Source organism: Mustela putorius, unplaced genomic scaffold, assembly GCF_011764305.1.
Source record: "Mustela putorius furo isolate JIRA1106 unplaced genomic scaffold, ASM1176430v1.1 tig00003909_pilon_pilon_pilon, whole genome shotgun sequence".
NCBI classification, from domain to species: domain Eukaryota; kingdom Metazoa; phylum Chordata; class Mammalia; order Carnivora; family Mustelidae; genus Mustela; species Mustela putorius.
This window is the reverse complement of record NW_025422057.1, coordinates 18,829,793-18,851,775: the sequence shown is the minus strand read 5'-3', so window position 1 is coordinate 18,851,775 and position 21,983 is coordinate 18,829,793. Positions and strand designations below refer to the sequence as shown.

Genomic DNA, 21,983 nt, shown 5'->3' with positions numbered 1-21,983 from the left:
CAGAGTCCTGGGATCGAGCCCCGTTTTGGGCTCTCTCCTTGGCAGGGAGCCTGCTTCCTCCTCTCTCTCTCTCTCTGCCAGCCTCTCTGCCTACTTGTGATCTCTATCTCTCTCAAATAAATAAATAAATCTTTAAAAAAAATTACCATGTCAAAATTTTTTATTAGAAAGATTTGCTTAATGAGGTGAGACATAGTAGGCACCGTAAGTACTGATTAAAATTAAGTTAAAGCAAATAATTATCTGAAAGTACTGAATCACTGCAGTATAAGTACTTTACAGTTTGTAGACGTGGATTTTATACCTACCATGTTGTTTCTTTCTTTCCTTAGCTATGAAATATGTAAAATTGAGTAACGTGTTTTTCCTTGTTAGTTTTGAATAAAAACACACCTGTTGCAATGATATGACAAAATGACCTAAGTATTTCTGCATCTTTCATTCTTTTAAAAAGAGTAAGCTTTATTTTTTTGGTATTTCTTGGTAACCGGGACTGGAAAAATTAGATGGGGGGTTGTAATTACTTCTTTGTTATAAGCATGTGGAGTCTAACAGATTGAGTGACCTGAAAGAGATTATATTTAATTCCAATTTTGTTTATATATCCTTTGGGGTAAGGAATTCAAAATTTCACCTAAGGGCTTTAGTTCTTATTCAGATAAACTTGCACGTTATCTTAATATTGTAATCTATTGAAGTCTATGATTCTGTAACTATAGGTAGAAAAGCTGGTTATTTATTGTTGCTAAAACAAATACTGGTTTACCTACCGTGTGTTAATTACCATTTTAAACTCAGAGAAATAGGATACTTATATACTAGGCAGCTTAAAATAGTAAGGTTTTATGATTTAATCTTGAAGACATTTATTTCTGTACTTTGGAAGTAGTGATTTGAAATTCTTAATACTAGAAATATGGCCTAGTTTCAGAACACCCACTAAGCAACTGTGGGAACTCAGCATGCTAAATGGCTTGTAGTGCTGCAGTATTTTTTAATTTTTCCCACCCCCTGTTATATAATAGCTTATAGTAGTATACACAGAACATGAGTATTTGGGACAAGAACAAAGTGTATTGAAGTCCCCAAAACATGTGAGATTGTCAGGTTTTCTGTTGAGTAGTTAGAAGCTAAAAGGTGATCAAATATAATAATGATTAGTGAGTGAATGACACACTTCAGGTGGATATTTTAGGTTGCAAATAAGGCAGGAATAAGCAATTTGGGGGGGACTTGAGAAAAATGACTTTTAAAAAACAGAGTCACTATTTGTGAGAAAACAAAATTTTTAAGAATTTAATTAGAATTCTTATTTAAGAATTTAATTAGAATTCTTATTTAAGAAGTTTGATAGCTCTGATTTAAACATTTCCATGATGCTTGTGTACAGGACTTAAAAATTTCAGTGGAAATAATTCTAAACATTTCCCCCAGAATGTTGTGCAACGGAAACATTGCAGCATTATGTCAGCCTATGAGAACCAGATACTGAAACTGATTAGCTACTAACTATGAAGAATGAAATCTAGTTCATACTCATTGTTCAGGAAAGTATGTTTGTAAAGGCATTCGATAAAACATAGCTTTGTCATCTTATTTTATTAATTGAAGGATTGAGTTGATTTGCATGCATGCAGATGGATATTTAGTTAAATGTTTCAGTTTAAAGATTTTTATGATCCAAAAAAGGAAAGAATATACTTTAAAAGTTGGCTATGTAATTCTTGTTGAGTTAGCTCTGTGAGTAATGCCTTAATGCAAACTAGTTGTATATAAAAATATAAAGAATTGGGGTGCCTGGGTTGTGCGTTTGGTTAAGTGGCTGCCTTTGGATCCTTGGGCCTGGGATCCAGCCTGGCATTGGGCTCTTTGCTCAGTGGGGAGCCTGCTTCTCCCCTGCTTGCTGCTCCCCCTGATTGCTCGCACTCACTCTCTCTCTCAAATAAAATCTTTAAAAAAAAAAAATAAGGAATTTATCTGGTCTTTTCTCTGCTGGAACACAATTATACCTGACATTTTCGTGTGTGTGTGTGTGTGTGTGTGCATTTAATGATAATTGATAAAATAATAATGATCCTGTGGCAAGATCTCAAAGATTTTTGTTTCATCAAAGAAAGTTGAAATTAATAAAATTCAGGTTTTGCTATATTTGATTATATTCAGATTCTTTAAAAATTGATAATCCACAAGTGGTAGAGTCATGTGCTAAAATAAAATAATTTGTTAACTCATCTCTTTCCTGTCTCTATCATTATCCAGTTTTTATAACTAACAATGTGATAATATTTGCATTGCTTCCAAGAGTAAAATTAAGTATTGCCAGATAATGTGTTTTTTCTTTCTGGCATGATTTAAATATCCTATCACTTGCTACCTGCAAATTACTAAATGATTTACATCTTTGTGGTATCAGAATTTTTTTTATGTCAAAATTTCTGTAAGCTATGTGAGAATCATTTTGGGATTATAGTCACAATATAGTACATACTAGTTGGGGACTGGTTGGGTTTAATGTGTTAATGTGTTAACTTCAAAAATAATTTCCTTTTTTGTATATTCAAAAAATGTAAGCAAGAGCTGCCTTTCAATATTTTGAGTTCAGTATTTTGATGGGAGAAATTCCTTTTTAACCTTAAGTTGGGCTTGGCTACTCAGTATATTTCTTTTGATCTTGTTTGGGGAATATTTTTGTTTTGGGGTATTTAAAAAAACACAATACAGAGATAATGAGATTATATCTTTTAAAGCCCAAAATGCATTCTGTAAATCCTATTTTAACTGACAGGATAAGTAGATAAATAAAATAATTAGTTGAGCATAGGGTCGTCATCTGAATAGTCACAAAAATTGTCTCTATAAATGTGTGAAAGTCTGTTTGCTCTCTTTTTTAAAGTAGGCTCCACACCAAATATGGGGCTTGAACTCAAGACCCCTAGATGAAGTCAAGTGCTCTGCCAACTGAGCCACCCAGGCATAAATAGGCTCTATAACAGTGGCAACTTGCCAAATACTGATTCTTAAATGTAAGATACCTTGAGACCACACATCCTCTAATCTTGCTTTGTGTAATACATTTATTTTTGTTTACATTTTTTCTGACAGTTTCTGATAAATAATTTATAGAGGGCATAATGGAAAGGATTTATAATCAGTTAAGAACTAGTGAAGGAATGTGAGTATATACTTATAAAAATGAAGCAGTTAGAGAAAGTTAACTTGTTTAGCTTAAAAATGCTGAAAAACATTTTTTTTTTTAGGTTGACAACACTTGATTGAATGCAGTAGTCATCTTAGTGCATATAAATTAAGATAGCAATTACATTTTCTCTTTTTGCTTTTCACTGATAATTAGGTAGTCAGCTTTTTTCTTTAATGCCCGTTTGCACGTGGTAAATGAAATGTAACCTGTGTTTGGAGAATACTTAAGGTGTGTGTGACATGTTTTGAGTTCTTTGGCAAAAAAGGCAGTTAAAGCAAACATTCACAGGTCAGTCTTTAGGAGAGTTGTTTGGGTGGCATAAGAGCTTTTAAGAGAATGTTTGGCCAAGATACTTGATGTTTACTGTTGTATCTTAGGTCCATTGAGATATTTAAATCCCTGCTACCCCACCCCTGCCTTTTATTTTGAGGCTTTGCTGTAGAATCTTACGATTTTTATAGACAGTGAATTGAAGTGTTGTCCAGGAGAGGTGTATTCCCAGTCATGGCTTATATTGTGGGTTGGGTAAACAGGAATTTATAGTTCGTCACTCAAAACTTTGCCCAGAATCAAAATTTTATAATCTTAGGCTTTTCCGTAAGAAGAAATGTAGATTTCCCTAAAAACTCTTTATATATTTGCTACTATGTAAAATAAATTAGTCCTATCTCTCCATGCCAGTCTAAACAATTCATCTTACCTCCTCACTAAAGGGGAAAAAGGTTAAGTAAATTTGATGGTTCTGTAATTCCATACTCTTACATAATTCTTATTAACATGGGCTAGTATAGAGCATTTTATTTTTTCAGTTATTTCTTTTATCCTCCATGAAAACTACCCTTATCGCAGCTTCATTCATGCTATTTAAGAATGTATATTTTCCATTTTTGTATGAATAACAACATTCCTTTGGGCATGTTACTTTTGGATGCTTTTTTGATCTTTAGTCTTCCAGTTCTCAAGATTCCTTTTTAACTCTTGAACTATAAAAAATATATAGCTTTATGTGAATTGGAGAGGAGAATAGTTAATTTTTGTCCTTTAAACTATTTTAAAAAGTAAGGAGCATTTCAGATCTTTATAAACAAAAAAACTTCAATTGAAATCTTGTCATTTTTAGGTGTTTATATCAAAATCAGAGTGACTTAGAGTTACTTTTAAGTAGAATTTAGGGAAACTGCATGGAACAAGGGTTTTGTCTATTGTTCGACTATCTTCATTTAACAGGTGTTTACTGAACACTTACTGTGTACTTAATAAGAAGTTCATAATATCTTTGAAGTTGCAGAGTGCTTTGTAGAGTAAAAATTGCTTCTTTGTGTAAAGTGCCTGCTTGCTGTCTAGTTGGGTAGATAAAGCCAAGGTAACAGATATTTATAATTATTTTAGTAAATATAACTACTGTATATACTAGGTACTGTTTCTAAATACTAGAACGCAACTGTGAAAAAGACAAGTTTCCCTGTTTTCCCATTACTTTAAGTGAGGGAGTCAAGATAGCTAACCTGGCGCTTGTACAGTGTGATAAATATTGTGATAGGGCAGTTTTAAGTGGGAGCAAGCTCAGAAGGGTGTATTGAGAAAGGCTTCTGAGTGATCACAAAAGTCTTTCCAGACTTCTAAGCTGAGATCTGAAGAATACATGAGAGTTAGTGAAGAACCTATGTTTCTGACAGGAGGAAATAGCTTATGTAAATTCCTGGCAATGGAGATAGCAGGACCTGGTAGGGGATCTGAAAGAAGTTCTTGTGGGAAATACTAGGGTTGTAGCAGAAGTAAGTGGGGGCCAGGTATTGAAGGGCTTGGTAAGAACTTTGGATTTTATCCTGAGGGCTAGGTTTGTGGGGACTACCCACTCTCCCCCAAGTGTTTTAATTTGGACAGTAGCCTGAATGAGTATTTGACAGATCACTGTAATTACAGTGTAGTGATTAGGTTAGGAGCTGGCTGGTGGGGTTGATGTGGTGAGGAGACCAGTTACAAAGCTGTTAGAGGAGTGAATTTGGTATACCCTGAAGCAGGGTAGTGACAGTGAGAATAAAGAAAGAGAGTCAGGAGAAATTTTAGAAGGATGGATAGATAGGAGTGGTGATTGTTAGGATATGAGAATCGGAGAGAGAAGAGTCAGGGTGACTGCAGGATTCCTGCCCCCCTCTTACCCTTCTTAGTTGATTTCTCCTAAGGTGGTATATCTTTAAGAAGCCTTTCCTTATTTCTCCAATCTCCAAGACTGGTTTAAATTCCTTTTCTTTGTGCCTCAGCGGCTCTTACTACACTGTGTTCTTGCCTTTTTCACTTATTTATAAGCTTTATTGCCTACTTAGCACCTTGCACAGTGTATAACACTTAGTATGTATTAAATAAAGTATCTGAATGAAAATACAGCTTTTTTGGGCATGGAGCCCAACATGGGGCTTGAACTTGGGACCCTGTGATCAAGACCTGAGCTGAGATCAAGAGTCGGACCCTTAACTGACCAAGACCGAGAATACAGTTTTTATATTTCCAGCTGGAGAACAAACGTGTTTCTCTGAAGTATCAGTATCCAAAAACTTAATTTATAACTTCAGTGTGAATCGGATCAGTTCATGCACTTCTGAATATCTTTTGTAAAAATGTTATAATTCAAATCTGAAGTGCTATCATAAAATAATACATACAGACTTTGATTATTATGTTAACCTCCTCTTGTAGTACACATTCAGGTTTTCTTTATAAATGAATTTTTAATTAGCTTTATCCTTTGTCAGTTTAAAAGTCAACGTAACCAAACTATCACTGTTAGAATTTTTTGTGTCAAATGAAAATAGTTCTCCCCCCTCCCTGGTTATAAAAGGAATCAATGCTTATTTTATACATTTTTAAAAAAGAGATAAAGAAAAGTGACAAACATCTTAATACCCAAGGATAAATATTACTATCATTTGATGGGTAATGTAGACTTTTAAGATTTTATATATATTTATGAATGCTATAATTAAGTCAAAAACCATCCACAGAGAAGAAATCTTTATGGCATAATATGTAAGAAAAGGTATTAAATATTCTTCATATGAAGAATGATAATTAGTATATAACCAAATAACTCCATAGAAATGGGGTCTTCAACTTAAATTCCTATAGCAGACCGGACAGGTAACATAAATGAGTGAATACATTAAGGTTAAGTTGGAGGGCACAACTTCTGTTCAGTCAGTGCCAGTTGATTTTAAGAAATGTTGGCCCAGTGGTGCCCAGTTTTTTCCAAGGTTTTTTTGTTTTGAGGGGTTTTGTTTTGTTTTGTTCTTTTTAAATTTTCAATGAGAAGTAAAGGTCTAGATTGTAGTGAAGTTCCCAATTATTAAATACTGTCAAATGAAAAATTAAAACTATGTTTGTTATATGTAGCAGCCATGGTCTGTGTTTTGTTAGAATCACAAACAGTGGAAGAATGAAAGTATTTGGCGGTTGAGTGTCTGCCTTTGGCTGGGGTCATGTTCCCAGAGTCGCAGGGATGTGATTGAGTCCCACCTGGGGCTCCCTGCTCACCAGGGAATCTGCTTCTGCCTTTCCTTTTGCTCCTCCCCTGCTTGTGCTTGCTGACTCTCTCTTTCTCTCAAATAAATAAAAATCTTTGAAAAATCTGTTTGCCCTCACTAACCAAGAAAATGTAGATTAAAATATATCATTTTTCATATATCAGGTTGATGGAAATGAAAAAGATTGAAAATAATGGCAAGATTGGGAGAGTATAAATTGATGCAGTCTCTTTCAAAGAGACCAGTTGGTACTACCTGCAAATCTTTAAAATGCATATTAGTTTTGACTAAATACTTTCACTTTCAGGAATCTGCCTTACAGAAGTATTAGTTCCTATATGTGAAGACTTACGCTCAACAAACACTATTTACTGGCCAAAAAATTATGTGTGTGTGTGTGTGTGTGTGTGTGTGTGTATTTTTTTTAATTTAAATAAATGAAGGGGTGCCTGATTGGCTCTCTCGGTTAAGTGTCCAGCTTTTGATTTTGGCTCAGCTCATGATATTGGGCTTATGGGATTGAGCCCTGTGTTGGGTTCTACGTTCACCAGGGAGTCTCCTTGGAATTCTCTGTGCCTCCCTGCCCCTCCACCCTCTAGTGCGGCGCGCGCACTCTCAGATCTTTCTGATTTAAAAAAGTAAATGAAGAAAGTAAAAAACAAATGTCAGTTGATACGAGAATAATTAAGTAAATTGTGGTATGGTTATAGCATGATAAGTCGGAGCAATGGAAAGAAATGAAGTAGATCTGTATTCTTATATGGAAAGAGCCCATAATTTACTGTTTACCATTTAACGCAAAATGGACAGTTTTATACATAAATTTGTATTATGCTTGTATGCTGTCATTTTGAATGTCTGTAGGATATTCTCTTGTGTGGCACTGTACTTTATTGAGACTATTGATGTACATGTAGGTCATTTCCTATGTCGTGCTATGTATATGCACATTGCTCTGAACACTTTTTTGCAAATGTCTTTGTAGTGTTGTCTCCAAAGATAAATTTTTGTATTTTATATTACAACATTAAATATCTGAACTCTTACAGATGCTTTGGGGAAGTATATTTGTCTCTGAGAATGTAATTTAGGACCTCTGATCTGAGTAAATTTACCTCAGGCATAGTAGTCGGAGAACTAACCAGAAAAGTAGCATTGTTTCAGTGAACTTAAATTCTTTAGAGTTTTTAAATTTAAGTAGTAATTTTTATCTAGTGATTACATGCTTAGGAACGAAATCTAAAAGATACAGAAGTGTAAAGCACATCTTTCACTCTGCAGCCTCTTCTGCATTGTTTCCTTTTCTGGGAAACCAGTACCAGTTTTGTGTGTAAGGCCAATAATTAAATGGCCTTTATGCTCAGACCTTGTCCTTTTTTCATGGTTTTTCTTTTGATCCTTTCGATAGTTGAATTTTGTCATCTAGTATTTTTTTCCAAGAGCAGTTCATAGAAACAGTATTCCTTGAGTTCTTTCATACTCAGTGCTATTTAACTATTGCTTTTATTGCTGAACTGTATTGTTAGACTGGATATATTTTCTTGAGTCATACTTTTTTCCCTTGAAGTTCTTATAGGTATTGATGTACTGTTTTTAGCATTGAGTCCTTCTGCACTCCATTTTTTTGGGTACTGATGTTTTGCCTAGGTTCTCAAATAATTCTATTTACTTATTTATGTACTTGTTTTTAAGTAATTTCTACGCCTAGTGTGGGCCTTGAGCTCACAACCCTGCGATCAAGAATGACCTCTAAAAAGAAAAAAGTTGCATGCCCTGTGGACCAAGCCAGCCTGGTGCCTCACAAAAACTCTCTTTAAAGTACATTAATTATTTTCTTAGGAAAAGATGGACCCCTTTTCTTGATCAGTTCTGACTCTTCTGTGTTATTAGTCAGATGATGTCTTTGAAACCTTCAGATGTGCCAAACAGGGGGTGGGGCTTATCCTTCTGGCTGTGCCTTGTACAGGTTAGAGAACTGAGGTGTGATACTTTTGAGATGTGAAGATGCAGACCTCTCTCTTGCTTGAGATCTTCCAGCATCCCTCTTTTCCTTCACTGTATAGGCAGCCTTTCTTATATACATGGTTAGGGATGTCTCTTGGTTAGGGATGTAGATTTTGCTTCTGTTTCTCATTCTTCTAGTTGTTTTGAGATTTTTCAAGAGGAGAAAGGGGCTACACCATCTTTACATTGCCATATTCACTGGAAATTATAAACTCTGTAGGCCTGGTTTTATCAAGATTAAAATAATTTATAAGTATAAGGAATAAAATGTATGTTGATAAAGTTTTCTGAAAGCCAAAACCAGTTCATTTATAGAGGTTCTTTTCAAGCAAATATTTTAATTGAAACAGTCACGGGGTGCCTGGGTGACTCAGTTCATTAAGCTTCTGCCTTCAGCTCAAGTCATGATCCCATGGGCCTGGGATGGAGGCCCATGTCCCATGAGCTCTCTGCTCAGTGGGGAGCATGCTTCTCCTTCACCCTCTGCCTACCCCTTCCCCTGCTTGTGCACTCTCTCTGTCAAAGAAATAAATAAAATCTTTAAAAAATCGCAGTGTAACATTTGAGTTTGATTATATCATTTAATTTGTATTTATGAAGCCTTGTACATTACAAAGCATCAAGAATGAAACTAAAAACAAATGCCTCTAGTTAGAGTGCTCATTAGTTCTTTAATATTAGGTGTTGATTCCTTTTTCAGTTGGATTTGAAAATTAACCTTTCTTCTTCTTCTTCTTTTTTTTAAGTAGGCTGTACTCCCCAATGTGGGTCTTGAATGTATGGCCCTCAAATCAAGAGTCGCATATTTTACTGGCTGAGCCAGCCAGGCAGCCCTGAAAATTGAACTTTTGAAATATATACACACTAGATTTTTTTAAATTTTAAGTCCTTTGGCGTAATACATTTTAGCTCTGGAGTAATCTGATACTCTTTCTTTCTTTCTTTTCTTCCTTTTTCTTTTTTTCCCCCCAGATTCTATCTGAGAAAGAGAAAATGAGAGAGCATGAGAGGAGAGAGGTCAGTGGGAGAAACAGACTCCCTGGCGAACAGAGAGCCTGATGTGGGTCTTGATCCCGGGACTCCCGGATCATGACCTGAGCTGAAGGCAGTCACTTAACCAACTGAGCCACCCAGGCGTCCCATAGTCTGGTATTCTGAATGCCATCTTATTTTTTTTCAAGAGAAATGTCAATTTATTTTCTTAATGGCTCTATTAAAAGAAATACTCCAAAAAAATCTTGGTAGCTGGTGGGCAAGCTTTCTTCTTTTCTGATATGAAGATAATCTTTTATTCACTTGATCTAGTTGTGTTTTACCTGTCCTTTGTCTATTAGCAAGAGCAGGGTGACTGCTCAGAGAAACAAGTTATTTTTTTCCATCCCATTCCTTCTGTATGATGGAATATATTACTTTGTTAGCCTCAAATACAAGTACATTCTAGTAGCCTCACAGAAAATGTTAATGCCTTTTAGATCATTGGAGATTTCAGTGTTAAGTCTTTGTTATTCCAATTATTTTTTAATAACTTTTTTTGTTTTTCTTGAAGGTTTTATTTAAGAGAGAGAGTGAAAGACAGAGTGAGGGAGCAAAGTAGGGGGAGTGGCAGAGAGAGAGGGAGAAGTAGGCTCCCCACCAAGCAGTGAGCCTGATAAGGGACTCGATCCTAGAACCCGGGGATCAGGACCTGAGCCGAAGGCAGCTTAATCAACTGAGCCATTTAGGAGCCCCTATTACTCTAATCATTGATTACTCCACTGTTTTTTAAAATTTCAAATTAGTAAAGTTTCATAAAATTCTATGAGTGTTCTACTTTCTCTCATGCTGACCTATGTTTATTACTGAATATTTGCACTTAGAGCACTTGAAACTCTACGAAATTTTATAGATATTCCTTAGAAAAAGCTTTTTGATCCAAATGTATTGGGAAATCTTGTATATTCTGTCCTCATCACAGAGTACATTATTATATCAAAAAAGGATAATTTCTGCTATAAAAACACAGTATAATTATGTTTGAAAAACATCTCTTCCTAACTATAAACTTGTTTAACTATGGAAGTAGATGTTGTAGAAGTATATTTTGGGAAATGCTGAGAATGTATTACAGAACATTTTCAGGTAAACATGTTAGGGTATTCCAAAACGTCTGTTTGCATGACAATTAGAGTTATCTATAGTTATGGGGACCTAATAAGCTTTTAATGTGGATAAATGGTAATTAGTATCCCGGTTTGTGAACTGACCCAACACAATTATGATAATATCTTTGCTATAATTCTAAGGGTTTGTTTTTTGACCTGGACGTTTGGTTAGAATTGGTCTCTAAGTCTGAAAGCACTTCTCAAGTACTACTGTGTCTTAAACACCCAATATTGGTCCTTAGAACTACTTTCTGCTAAGACTTAGGAATTTTAGAGCCTTAAGGTACCTATGAGATCAGGGAGCCCCTAAACTCATTTTTCGGATAAAAAACAGGTCTTTGCAGCACCTGGCTGGTTCAGTCAGTTTGATGTCTGACTCTTGGTTGTGTCTCCGCCATGATCTCAGGGTCGTGGGATTGACCCCTATGATGGGCTACATCCTCGACCAGAGTCTGCTTGTTTCTCCCCCTCTGCTCCCCGCCTCCCCTGCCCTCTCTCTCTCAAATAAATAAATAAATGGAATCTTTTGAAAAATCTTTAAAAAAAGTTAAACAAAAAATTTAAAAACAGGCCTTTAAAGTATAGCTGTGTTCAAGGTCACATTGCAGTTTATCAGGGAATTTGGAGCCCAAAATGTACAGCTCCAGCTCTTTTGGTCTGTTTTTTACTGTATTTTCTTTTCAGTATATTACTTTTAATCACATTCCTTTTGAAATAGAAATGGGGAAGGAGATAGATCCATTTAACATGAGAATTTAGGGTAGAGATTGAGTTAAGTTATAAGGTGCATCATATTTAATATAAATTTAATTTAGTACTTCCCAAGTAAATCTGTGGATGTCTAGGTGTCCCTTCACATGTCTGAATTATTCTCTTTCTTTTAGTTAAGAGAAAAATAGTTTTAAAATAAGCATGTATTTTTTTTTTAAGTTTTTATTTATTTATTTGACAGACAGGGATCACAGGTAGGCAGAGAGGCAGGCAGAGAGAGAGGAAGGGAAGCAGGCTCCCCACTGAGCAGAGAGCCCAATGCGGGGCTGGATCCCAGGATCCTGGGATCATGACCTGAGCTGAAGGCAGAAGCTTTAACCCACTGAGCCACCCAGGCGCCCCAATATGCATGTATTCTTAATATTACTAATAAGGAATAGTTAGTGCTAGTGGTTTTTTGTTTTGTTTTGTTTTGTTTTTGTTTTTAAGATTTACTTATTTTAGAGAGAGTGAATGCAGCTGTCAGTAAGGGGAGGGGCAGAGGAAGAGACTCTTCAAGTGGACTCCCTACTGAGCATGGAGCGTCACTTGGCGCTTAGTCTTGCGACCCATGAGATCATGACCTGAGCCAGAAACCCCAGTGTTGGTCGCTCAACCGACTGAGCCACCCAGGTACCCCTAATACTAGTTTTCAGTAATTGGTGCGTGAGTCAGTCATGTATGAGTCAGGTTCTCTTCTAAATTGAGCTGCATCATAATTTCTAGTGGTCAGTTATGTAAATAATTATTTATATATCCTATTAGTAGAAGAGTGGACCCACATGATTATAGAATTAAGGTCTAACATACTGAGTTTAAGTTACAAAATACATTGTTTTTGTCACACTTTTCAAGAAGATACCATTTAGTAGAAAGTAATTGAACTCAGTGTTACATGAATTATGCATTAAGACATATAATAACATTATTGGATAAATTTATCTTTGAAGTGCCAGAATGTACTAGTGTTGTCTCTAGAATTAGGTTTTAGATGAGACGGAGATAATTTTTTAAAGATACTTAGATTTTCTGTAATCTAAGTATCTAAGTATCTTTACAGATACTTAGATTTTGTTGGTCTTTAAGCCAACATTTCCTTAAACTTAGATTTTCCTTGGTTCATGTGTCAATCCTGATTGTTTATATCATCATTTATACCTATTTAATGTGTTCTGAAATAGTATAGACATAGGTTTTAAGACATGGGTTTTAGAATCAGAACTAGGTTAGTCTAATTACTTTGCTTTATGGTCTGTGTAATCTTTAACAAGTCACTTGATTGCTCTTGAGCCTGTTTCCTTTCCTTATCTATAAATGGAGACTAAATTGCCTTAGAATTGTTGCAAGGACTTAATGAAATGATAGCTAAAAGCACTTAGCACAGTGCCTGGCATATAATACTCAGTAAATATCTGTTGCTGCTTGTGATGTTATTGTCAGATTCACTCCATACTATTGAGCAAATAATTTCACTTCCATAAGTCTTGGTTAACTTATCTGTTAATGGGAAGAATACTAGTTTGGTTACCTACTTCACAGGGTTATTTTGGAAATCAAATGTAATTATGTGATAGCAGTTTATAAACTCAAACCTGTCTGAGCTGAGCTAACAAGTCTTAGACCATTAGGAATCTGGCAGGTAAAGCAGAGGGAATGGAGATCTGCTTTTTGGGAAAGGATTTAGCTGAGGGCTTCAAGACACATCTGTCTTCTTTAGTACTGGCAAACTCAAGTACATGTGGACACATAACTTCCTTCCCAGGTCAGTCCGACCCAGAATTCGTATGTGTCTCATCAGTGTCTTCCATAAAAGATCTAGATGAAGAATCTGTGGCAGAATCCAAACTCCTGGCTCACTGTTCATTGCTCTTTAAGATTTGGTTTCAGTATCTATTTCTTTACCTTATTCCCTGCTATGCCCTTCCCGCCCCTCTACTCCGCACCCCTTATGTCTCTCCCAACTCCTGAGGGATAAGCACTTAGATGAACAGTTTGGGATATATTTTTGTAATCTTCTGTAAATATATCTCTCACATACATTTACAAAATGTCTTCTAACAAACAAAAACTCCCAAATTATATTATGAAGAAGCCACATTTTTGGAAAAGCATTACTTGAATCATATGCCCATCAGCTGTTCATAAGGTGTCCGTTTCTTTGTATCCTTACCAGCACTGTTTTATATTTTCATCAATTTGATAGATACAATATTATCTCTCATTGTGTTTTTAAATAAAGGTTCTTCTAATGACTAGTGATGTTATCTTTCTAGATCTTTCATACAGACAAAGGTAGAACTCAGAATTGATTTAAGCATTTGCTTCAAAATGGAAATGTAAATTTGAACTCTGTAAACAGTGTATTAAACGATTTATCAAACATTGGTTTGGAATAGTATTATCTCACCTTCTGTTTACCTTCAGACATAGCTTAGAAACCACTGCTCTAAATTTGGCATTTGTCTCAGACTTACGTATTGACAGTATATAATTTTGTATGTTTTAGAACTTTATACAAATGGAACCATTCTTTATCATTCTGCAGCTTGTATGTTTCTTCGTTCTTGTTCACTTTTGTTTCTGAGATTTGTCCATATTGCTTCCTCTAGGTGTCGTCATTGATTTTTATCTTTGTGAAGTGTAACCTTGCCGCAATAGCTTCTTGTGCGAGTGTGTAAAAGTTTTCATACTATAAATACCTAGAAATAGGATTGATTGATTGGATGGGTAGATACAGGCATTTTCAAATTAATCAGATTTTTGCCAAATTGCTCTCCAAAGTAGCTTTAAGAGTTGGGACATTTACCAGCATTGAGTTCTCATGGCTTTACATTCTCCAACAAGTTGGTTTTATCAGACTTTTTCACTTGCTAGTCTGATGCCAGTAATATCTCTTCATATTTCCTTAATTATTGGTGGTAATAATTAGTTTTCAAACAGTGTTTATTGGCCTTTTAAGAATTTTCTTCTGTGGTGGCGCCTGGGTGGCTCAGTGGGTTAAAGCCTCTGCCTTGGCTTGGGCCATGATCACAGGGTTCTGGGATCGAGCCCCACATCGGGCTCTCTGCTCAGCGGAGAGCCTGATTCTCCCTTTCTTTCTCTGCCTGCCTCTCTGCCTCCTTGTGATCTCTCTCTGTCAAATAAATAAATAAAATCTTCAAAAAAAAAAAAATTTTCTTTTGTGAATTGCATCCTCATTTTTTAGCACAGTATTTCTTTTTCTTAGCAATTTATTGTGTTTCTTTATATTTTCTGGATACAAATCCTGTTTTAGAAGTATGAGTTACAAAGATCTAGTCCTAGTCTGTAGCATGTTCTTTTGTATTTTTTTATTAATTATTTTTATTAACATGTAATGTAGTATTTGTCCCAGGGGTACAGGTCTGTGAATCTCGTCAGGCTTACACATTTCACAGCACTCAGCATATCACATACCCCCCCCCCCCAGTGTCTATAACCCAGCCACCCTCTCTGTACCCCCCACACCCCCAAATAACCCTCAGTTTGTTTTGTGAGATTGAGTCACTTATGGTTTGTCTATTCTTTTGTATTTTTTTGTTTTATTTTATATTTTTAAGATTTTACTTACTTGAAAGAGGGCTCATGAGTGGGAAGGTGAGAGGACTAGAGAGAGAAAATCTCAAAGCAGACTCACCCTGCTGATTTGGGGCTCTGTTCCAGGACCATGAGATCACCTGAGGTGGAACCGAGAGTCCAGTGCCCACCTGACTATACCACCCAGGCACCCCTGTTTTCTAATTAACCTTAAAAATTATTAAATGATCATAAACTTAGACGTTTGGAGTTTAGTAACATAACATCTTTCACCTCTACTTGAGAGTAAATTGTCCATCTGATTCTTCTTCATCCCTGAATACTTACCGTGTAGTAGTTCTCTAACTTTCTGGCCTTAGGACAGCTTCACAGTCTTAAAAAATTATTTAGAGCACCAGAGAGCTTCTATATATGGGTTATATTTATTCATATTTATTATATTAGTACTTAAAACTAAGAAATTTTAAAATATCACTTATTTTTTAAAAAAACTTTTTATAAAAAAGATTTTATTTATTTATTTGACAGAGATCACAAGTAGGCTGAGAGGCAGGCAGAGAGAGAGAGGCAGAAACAGGCTCCCTGCTGAGCAGAGAGCCCAATGGCGGGGCTTGATCCCAGGACCCACCCAGGCGCCCTATCATTTATTTTTAAAACAAACTCATTACATGTTAACCTGCAGTATTTTTGGGGGGAAAATTACTTTTCAAATCAAGTGAATTTGTTTCACATCTTTGTAAGTTTCTTTAATGTCTAAGTAGATAATGGCTGAATTCTCAGAATTGCTTTGGTCTGTTATATAGTATATTACTTTGGCTGAAGAATATGAAGAAAATTAGGCCTCATACAGATATGTAGTTGGAAAGGGTAGGAGCCTTTTCACATAATTGTATATATTCACTGCTACTGCTTCAAATGACACAAATTTCTTAAAAGTTTAATTGCAGTATAAAATCTAAAACTATATTATTGAACTTTTTCTCCTCTAACTTTTCATTTAGAAATGATAGACTCATAGGAAGTTGCAAGAATAGTACTTTACTCTGCTTTCCCCAGTGTTGGCATTTTATATAATTATAGTGCTTTATCGAAGCCAGGAGATTGACATTGGTGTAATATCGTTAACTAGACCATAGACCTTACTTAGTTTTTTGCCATTTTTAAAAATTTAAATATTGATTTATTTGAGAGAGGGCAAGCATAGGGAGGAGCTGAGGGGGAAAGAGGGCGAGGAGGAAAGTATCTAAAGCAGACTAAGCAATGATCGAGGAGTCCTATAGGGGCTTGGGGCTTGATCTCATGACCCTGAGATCATGACCTGAGTCAAAATAGAATCAGACGCTTAACCGACTGAGCTGCCCAGGTACCCTAGTTTTTTGCCCTTTTTTAGATATTCATTTGGGTGTGTCTGTAATTCTGTGCTAATTCCATGTGTAGATTCATATAACCACAGTCCAGATACAGATTGGTTTCATTATCACAAAGGAACTCTCCCTCTCCACCTTGTCCTAACATGGCAGTTACTACTCTGTTCCCCATCCATATAGTTTTCATCATTTCAGAAATGTATAAATAGAATTACAAAGTATGTAACCTTTTGAGATTGACTTTTTCACTAAGCAAAATACCCTTGAGGTTCATCCAGGTTGTTGAATGTATCAATAGTTCATTCCTTTTTGTTGCTGAGCAGTGTTACATTGTGTTGACAATATCACTTCACTACTTGAAGGACATCAATCAAGGGTTGATTCCCCCACCCCCGCCCATTACGAATAGATATTATGGACATTTGGTGTACGGGTTTTTTTTGATAAACATAAATTTTCACTTTTCTAGGGGTAAATGCAAGAGTGAAATTCTGGGTAATATGTGGTAAGTATATGGTTAACTTTATAAGTAATCACTAAACTATTTTGTCAGAGAGGCCATACCCACCTCTGTTTTTACCTTCCTACTGGTGATCAGGAGATACCTGGTTTCTCTGCATCCTGATTAGCATTTGATATTACCACTGCTGCTCTGATAGGTGTGTTGTGATAATTCATTGGTTTTAATTTTCATTTCCCTAATGACCAGTTATATCAAACATCTATTTTTTGCCATTTTGCTGTCTGTATTTCCTCTTTAGTGAAAGGTTTTCTTATATCTTTGTGCATTTTCTAATTGGTTGTTTGTTTTCTTAAGATTGAGTTTTGAGCATTCTTTATGTGTTTAGATATAAGTCAGCAAAGATTGACTATGTGGTTTGCAGATGTTTTCTCCCATACCTTGTCTTTCCATCCTCTTAACAAGATCTTTCCCATGTGAGATTTTAAAATTTTAGTGAATTGGGATTTATGAGTATTTCTCTTTCATGAATTGTGCTTTTGGTGTTACACTTATGAAATTTCATCTGACTGTAGATCCCAAAGATTTTCTCATTTATCTCTCAAAGGTTAATAGGTTTATTTTACTATTCATGATTTTGGATTAAATTATTAAATTTTTAAGAAAGATTTATTTATTTTAGAGAGAAAGAGTGGGAGGAAAGGCAGAGAAAAGGGAGAGAAAATCTGGAGTAGACTCCTCACTGAGCATGGAGCCCAATATGGGACTCAATCTCATGGCCCTGAGATCATTACCTGAGCCGAAATAAAAAGTTGGACACTTAACCAACCAAGCCACTCAGGTGCCACTTGAATTAATTTTTTTTATACAGTGTGAGATTTAGGTTGAAGTTCCTTTTTTACTTCTCTTGTGGATGTCCAAATTTTCTAGTACCATCTAATGAACGTTTCATTCTGTTAAAATGAGATTCATTGATCTATCTTGTACCCATATTTGATTTTTAAATAATCAAGTGTACAATACTGGTTTCCTGAGTTATGTAGATTTTCTAAATGTTGACACATTTTATTTTGCAATATTTAAGAAATTCACATTTGTTAATAAGGTCACTTTTTTAAAGAAAGGTCTTTAAATAGAGTAGTTTTTGAGATTCTTGGTGGAGAATACATACTTTCAAAGCTTTATTTTTTGTTTTAAAGTCGAATTTTATCACTGGATACAAGTATACTCAGTTTTCTGTGAAGTGATAGACCAACTTATTTCATTTTCCAGAAAGATCTCTGTTAAATACCCATCTGAAGGACTACACATTCTTACTCTGCTCAAGTTTTGTTAGTCCATGCTAGGTCACTTCCCTGTAATAACATCCTTCTTGGCCTGCTCAGGCTCTGACTTGCTTTGCCAGAATTGAACTGCCTCTCTTGTGACACTCTTTTCATCTATTTGGGCTTCTAATTTCTGTTGCGGTTTCTTCTCTGACCCGTAGAGTATTTAGGAGTGTGGCTTTTAATTTCTACATACTTGTAAATGTTTCACATTTCCTTCTGTTGTTAATTTTTTTATTATATCCCATTGTGCTTGGACAGTATACTTATTATTTATTGATACTTAAAGTTTTGTGTTCTATACCATATGGTTTGTTCTGGAGAATGTTTCATGTTCACTTAAGAAGAGTGTGTATATTCTGCTGTTGTTGGGTGGAGTGTTGATAAATTTCCTCAGGTGTAGTTGGCTTCTAGTGGCATTCAAGTCTGTTTCCTTGCTTTACTCCTGTCTAGTTGTTCTGTTATTGGGTAGAGTATTGAAATCACTATTATTGTTGAATCATCTATTTCTTACTTCTGTCAGTTTTTGATATATTTTGATGCTCTGTTAAGTACATATTTGTATATAATTGTCTTATCTTTTGATGGGTTTACTCATCTATTATAAAATGTTGTCTGTAGTAATTTTTGTCTTAAAATCTATTTTATCTGATAGTAGTATAGCTACTTCAGCTCTCTTTCGATTACTATTGGCATGGTATACCTTTTTCGTTTTAATCTGTTTTTGTTTTATAATCTATAATATGTTTTTTATTGACCGCCTTTAGTTGGTTCACCTTTTTTTCCATCTCTTCTACCAACTTTTGCCTTTTGAGAGTTTAACCCATTTACATTTAATGTAGTTACTGATAAGGTAGAATTTACACCTGCCACTTTTCTATTTGTTTTCTATGTTCTTTTTTGTTTTTCTATTCTTCCATTGCTGTCATCTTTTGTGTTAAATATTTTCTTAGAGTACTATTTTCTTTGTGATTTCTTAGAGATTGCCCTACAGAATTAACACCTTAAATCATAACGGTCTAGTTCTGATTAATATCAAGTTAATTTCAATAGTGTACAAAAACTTCGTGCCTATGTAGCTCCGCCCCCTCATTTTGCTGTTTATTGTCATGCACATTACATCTTTTACATTGTGTCCATCAACAGAGATGTATAATTATTGCTTTATGCAGTTTTCATTCTTTCCCTTTTTTTCTTTCTTTCTTTTCTTTTTCTTTTCTCTTGTGTGTGTATGTGTGTGTGGGTTGGAGAGTAGAACTACATTTATTTAGTTTCTATTTAAGTTCCAGTTGACATACAGTATAGTTATTAGTTTCAGATGTACAATATAGTGATTCAGCATTTCCATACAGCACTCTTTGGAATTTTCTTTTACATTGAATAAGAGAAAAAAAGCTTGTAAGTAAGAAATACATGTATACTGTTCTTTATATTTATTTTGTAGTTAATTTTATTCATGATTTTTATTTCTCCATTTGTATTTGAAGTACTGTCTAATGTTTTCTCCTTTCAGCCCAAAGGAATTACTTTACTATTTCTTATTGGGCATTTCAGCAATAAATTCTTTCATTTTTATCTGGGAAAGTTTTAAGTTCACCTTCACTGAAGAATAATGCTGGATACAGAATTCTTGATTGACAGTTCTATTTCTTTCAGAACTTTGAATATGTCCTCCCACTGCCTTCTGGCCTCCATATTTTCTGATGAGAAATCTGTTAACCTTTTTATCTCTTACACATGGTGAGTCAGTTCTCTTGCTCTGCTCAAGATTTTCCTTGTCATCTTTGTTATTTAGCAGTTTGGTAGTGACGCCTATGTGTAGATTTCTCTGAATTTATCCTACTGGGAGTTTGTTCAGCTTCTTGGAAGTGTAGATTAATGTGTGTCTTCAAAATTGTAAAGGAACGTTTTGGCCATTATTTCTTCTAATATATGCCCCTTGTCTTTTTCTGGATCTTCCATTATTATATATGTTGGGTTCCCTTGATGATGTGCCACTAATTTCTGATAACTCTTTTCATTTTTCATCATTTTTTTTTCTGTTTCTTTTCCTCAGGCTTAATAATCTCAGTTGACCTATCTTGAAGTTCACTGTTTTTTTTTCTGTGCTTATACTTGTTGAACCTTTCTAGTGACTTTTTCATTTGTTATTGTACTCCTTTTAAATTTTGAGATGTCACTTATTTGAGAGAAAGTGTGAGAGTGAGTATGTGTGTGTGTGTGTGAGAGAGAGAGAGAGAGAGTGCACGCATACACACAGGCAGGGGGGAGGAGTAGAAGGAGAAGCAGACTCCCCACCAAGCAGGGGGTCCGATGTGGGACTCTGATCCCAGGACCCTGGGATCATGACCTGGGCCAAAGGCAGACACTTAACTGACTGAACCACCCAGGTGCCCCCAGTTATTGTATTTTCAACATCAGACTATCTGTTGGATTTTTTTCCCCAAATAACTTTTTGTTGTTAAAATTTTTATTTATTTATTTTAGAGAGAGATAACATGAGCAAGGGGCGGGGCCGAGGAAAAGAGAGAATCCCAAGAAGACTGCGCTGAGTGTGGAGCCTGATGTGGGGTTCAATCTTAGGACCCTGAGGATCATGACCTGGTCTGAAGTCAAGAGATGGACACCTAACTGAGCCACCCAGGCACCCCATCCCCAAATAATTTTTATGTTTTATTCATGGTCTGTATTTGATGAGACAGTCTGTTGAAAAATTACATTTGGACATTTTATTTTGTTTTTTAAGATTTTATTTATTTATATTAACAGAGAGAGAGCACATGCAGGGGGGTGGAGAAGCAGGCCCCCCACTAAGCAGGGAGCCTGATGCAGGGCTAGATCCCAGGACCCTAGTATCATGACCTGAGCCAAAGGCAGTTACTTAACCAATGGAGCCACCCAGGTGCCCAATAATATGGACATTTTGAATAATAAAATTGTTTAAAGAACAATATTTTTAAAAAGGATTTTATTTTTATTTATTTTTCAGAGAGAGAGAGAGCACACGTGTGCACAGGCAGGCAGAGTGACAGGCAGAGGCAGAGGGAGAAGCAGGCTCCCTGCTGAGCAAGGAGCCCCTATGTAGGACTCGATCTCAGGACACTGGGATCATGGCCCGAGCCGAAGGCAGCTGCTTAACTGACTGAGCCACCCAGGCATCCCTAAAGAACAATATTTTAAATAACAGGGCAATTATGGAGATTTTGCCCTTTCCCCAGGGTGTGTTGTTTTTGCTGCTTGTGGTGGTTGTTGATTTAGTGACTTTTCTGAACTAATTCTGTTGTGTGTGGCCTCCGAAGTCTCTACTTGTTTAGCTTAGTGATTAGCTAATGATTGGACAGATGTATTTAAATGCCTGGGACTAATAAATCTCCTAGTCTTTGCTAAAGAACTCTGTTGTGGGGATATATCTTCAAGCACTCAACCAGGCATCTGACAGTTCTGCCTTAGTCCTTTGTTCCTGCTTGTGCAGGGCCACATGGTTAAAAATAAGAGTTTGGGGCATTCTCAGGTTTTTCCTGAGCATATATACCTCGGGCATGCATACTGCCTTAAGTATGTACATGAGCGTCTAGTTTCCCAGGGATGTGTTGGAACTTTTCGAAGTCTGTATGGTATCTCATTCCTAGTTCTTTTGTTGTTGTTTTTAAAACTTTTTGATTAG

At 35.7% G+C, this 21,983-nt stretch overlaps 1 protein-coding gene across 2 annotated transcripts in view; it reads left to right on the top strand.

The window, feature by feature from the left end:
* Positions 1–21,983, top strand: part of SHOC2 (SHOC2 leucine rich repeat scaffold protein) — a 93,605-nt gene that overhangs the window by 7,481 nt on the left and 64,141 nt on the right. The gene's annotated exons all lie outside the window — the stretch shown is intronic.